Raw genomic sequence first — 4,441 nt, 5'->3', positions numbered from 1 at the left:
CATCCCTTTATTTTTTGGCTTATCAAAATCTTTTTAAAAATTATAATAATAGAAAATATTAAATTCAAATGGAAAGTATTTAATTATCCCATCAAATCAGGAAAAGGAAATCATGTTGTTATATTAGCCAATAATAAATAATAAATAAGGTATAATAATCATCTCAATAAATTGGAATCGATACATATTTTGTTTCCTTCTTTTTTCAACGTACCAGACTTCAAAACTAATTCGCTTTCTGCATCTGTGAGCTATCAGCTTCCATGCGGTTTTTGCATAGGCTTCAAGGTTCATTCTTCATCAGGTACTTGTTTTTTAGTTTCAAACATCCATAGTAGCATTATACTTTTAACTGAAGTTGTATTTTTGTGTTTTTGAGGTTTAAACATCCATGAATGTCGGTTGCATTGTACTTTAAAAAAAAGGTATTGTTAAGGGTTTTCCATGAGTAGGGGCATATTTGTCTTTTACATATTTTTTGTATGTTTGAAATAATTTAAATAATTGCTCCCTGTTTTAATTATTTATATGAATTGTCGTTAATTTGTGTGCATTTGAATCAACATATAATTTGTTTTATATCATTATGTATAATTTGTGTGCATTTGAATCAACATATAATTTGTTTTATATCATTATGTATCTATCTGTTTGTGTAATCGACTGTTGGTATATGTGAACATAAAAATTTGATGCTATTGTACTCGGAAGGGGCATAAAAGTATGTCTTTTTTTTTCTACTTGATATAGGTAAATGGCAAAACTTTTGATTAATTTTGTATTTTTTTTTTAGTTTTAAACATCCATAATAGCATTATACTTTTAATTGAAAGTTGTATTTTTGTGTTTTTTAGGTTTAAACATCCATGAAAGTCTGTTGCATTGTATACTAACTAGGGAAGATGCCCATGTTTTGCATGGGTTAGAAGGGGTTTTGTTTTCTGTTTGATTGTATCAATGGAATATAATTATATAATTAAAAAGGGAAGTTACGTTATTTTAACATTCACTTTTCCAAAATACATTTAAGCATGATCTAATATTGTCAATGACTACATTCTTTAAAAAAAATACGCTTTATTAAACATATGCCCTGTAACTTTGATCTTGCACAAATTGATTAAGTATAACCCCTGCAAAAAAAAAAAAAAAAAAAAAAAAAAAACCAAACATCTGAAATATGATATATCTTCTGAGTAAAACTAATAAGGGTAAAAAGGGAAGAAATTGTTTGAAGTTTTTATAAGCTTGCACAAATTGATTAAGCACATCCCCTGCAAAAAAAAGAAACCAAGCATCTGAAATATGATATATCTTTTGAGTAAAACTAATAAAGGTAAAAAGGGAAGAAATTGTTTGTTTTTATAAGCTTGCACAAATTGATTAAGCACAACCCCTACAAAAAAAGAAACCAAGCATCTGAAATATGATATATCTTTTGAGTAAAAACTAATAAGGGTAAAAAGGGAAGAAATTGTGTGAAGTTTTTATAAGCTTGCAGGGCTAGATATGACAATCTTAAAAGTGGGAACCACCAAAACAGTAACAGCTAAAAACGTCACAGTATCCAATCCTAAATCATTGATGACTTCAACGGCTAGATATTGTAATTTTACATGTAGCTTTGTGATTAATCCCTATTATCCCAATATTCTCCGATGGAAATGCAGTCTTTCTACCCTTACACAAACGAATAGTAAGAATGGAGCAGACAATCGACAGACCACTATAGAACCTGAAACAATCAATTGAAGCTGACCAAAGGAAAATTGGGGAAAAATACAATTCAGGTTTAAATTTCAAAGACAAAGGGGCAGGAAATCAACAATAATGAGAGGAACCATCAAACTCCTACAATGGTAATTATTATCGAATTATAGTCTCGTCCATTCAATCCCTAACTCTTGTCAAACTACATCAGAGTAATTGGCTTTCCAATTCCTAAGCATTTAAAAATCAAATAAGGAAACATCATCAAATAAGCAACTTCAACAAATTATAACATATAACCGATGAACAACTCAAGGGTTAGCTACATTCATCAAAAGAAATAAATTAGGTTAATTTTGCGGGAAAATATGCTAACAAATAAAATTCAAAAGAGATAGTAAAATTCGAAGAGAATACCAATGAGATTGCCACTGATGAAAACCAACGAAGGATTGATCATGGAAAGAGTCGAACTCACAAATTTCTGGAACTTGGAAGTTTTGTTAGGATTACGTTACTTCAATTTTAGTTCAGGTCTGAAATACAAATAAACACAAACTAATCACTGAGTTCAAGTTTTACCTGAAGAATAGTAAAAAAAAAAACAAATCACTCCTACCATATACAAACACCAAAACAGTGTTTTTTAGTGCATATCATTTATTACAAGGGTATATGAGAAAGGACATACTATAGGCTATCTCTGAACTATGACAACAACAAAAGAACTTCAGTGAGAATTTGTGTGGGTATTTTCAGTAAGAAAGAACAAATAACATTTTGTCGAGCACTGGTGTGCCTCATGAAGTCAGTTTCAAATTTGACAATATGTGAGCTTTTTCTTTGTATTAATCTCTCAAATTATTTTCATTTTCTACAATTTACCCCAAATAAACATACAAATAAAACCAAATCCTTTATCAGGCATAAACATACAAATAATAGCAAATATTTCACAACAAACATCTGGAAACAGAGTGTGTATGCAAACCTTTACCTTCGAGATTGGAAGATAAACCCTACATTCGTCGATTGGGGAACCTGCTCCAGTAGTCGCACCGGTAATGGTTCGAGTAGGTTGGGAGAGGAGTGACGAGGGAATAGAGCCATCAAGAAGAAGAGTGTGCAACATCGAGGTGGTAGGAAGAGAAAACAGCGAAAGTCTCACCCTCGATCTCTCGATTCCCCTTTCTGTTTCCCACTGAATCGGTGGAAGGACCCGATGCGAGAAGTTCGTCGACGTTGACGTTAAGTTCCGACGACAATGTAGCGACGTTGCGGGGAAGTTGGCGAACCCTACCTTCGTCGATTGGGGAAGATGAATTGAGAAAGTGGCAGTGGAGAAGAAACTGGAAGAATCACGGTGTCAATGCATCAAGGTGCGAAGCAGGGAGAAGAAAGAGGTGGTGAAGGGTATCGATGGTAGAATGAAGCAGAAGAGAAGGAAAACGAAGAGGGTTCTGGAATAATGAGGAGAAACGGGTACTTGATTAGGCGGTGGAGGGGTGGGGGTTACACCCAAGAAGAATTGATTGGAGGATGATGACGGTTGGGGACACGTAGTAAAAGCGGTGCAAATGAGTATACCATTAAAATTTTAGTCCAATCAACAACAAGTACTGTTGAATTGGGAACTCTTTTTTATATAATTATATAATGCCAAAATTACCTAAAACAATTACGTTTGTATGCTTTTTACTTAACTCATTTTCTACATTGTTTATTTTCAGGATCATGTGTAACGCTCGTGTTTCAAGACTAAGCATTAATATGATGATGTAATAGTTAAGGTCAACAAATGTAACTTATTTTTAAGTAATAAAGAGGAATTACTTAAATATTATGTGGCTTATGTGATTTTATGTACATTATACTTATTTATAAGATATAATAAATTAAGAATGAAAATAAACGTCAAAAATAAAATAATAGATAAACCCAATATCTACGAAGAAAGTTGTAGTGGTCGTGACAAGGATTCCGGAGATATAAAGAACGCTGAAATCCGAGTTATAACGAATAAGTTATGACATGTCGAAGTTTCGAGACAAAACCAGCACGACGTTGTGTGACGTAAAAAGTGAGTTTACGATAAAGTGATTTTTAGCCTTAGGCATTTAAACGAAAGTCAAAGTATATGTTAAACCGAGAGTGTGCATAAAAAGAACGTCTAAATGTGACTTCGTATGAGGAAGTTATTAATTTTCTAAGATTTGGCATAACAGTGTGCAACACGAAGTTTTATGGACGAGTGAAGATCGCCAGCTCTTTCTTCCCCGTGAATTGACTTCAACTGAAATCGGGCGGACCGGCTTCTCCCTTTGAGCATAGCATGCTTTTGGGGAGTAAGTCGGAAACTAGAATGCAGCAAGTTCAAGCCTTCTTTCACTGAATGAAGACCAAGGAAAGAACTTCAAATGTTGAACCATTTGGAAAGAACTTCAAATGCGCCTTTCGATCGATACACAGTTGAGGAGGCCGATCACGAACGCTATAGGTGTGGGAGCGACCCTGGTCAGGGAAGGCTAAGACGGCGCCTCGCATATGGGTAGCAAGAGGGCGCTTATGAATTTTAGATCGAACGATTTTTAGCCGATACAACCTAAGCGAGAATCGAAGATCTCGTCAATAGGATCTCAACGATATAAAGACAAACGAAAACGGACGTCGGATGACAAAAATATGAATTTTTAACGGACTTTTCCTGTCTCGGCCTGTTAAAACTATAACT

This window comes from Lactuca serriola, chromosome 2 (genome assembly GCF_051521515.1).
Source record: "Lactuca serriola cultivar US96UC23 chromosome 2, Lser_US96UC23_V15, whole genome shotgun sequence".
In the NCBI taxonomy this organism is placed as follows: Eukaryota; Viridiplantae; Streptophyta; class Magnoliopsida; order Asterales; family Asteraceae; genus Lactuca; species Lactuca serriola.
The sequence above is the reverse complement of the archived record's forward strand: the minus strand, read 5'-3'. Positions refer to the sequence as shown.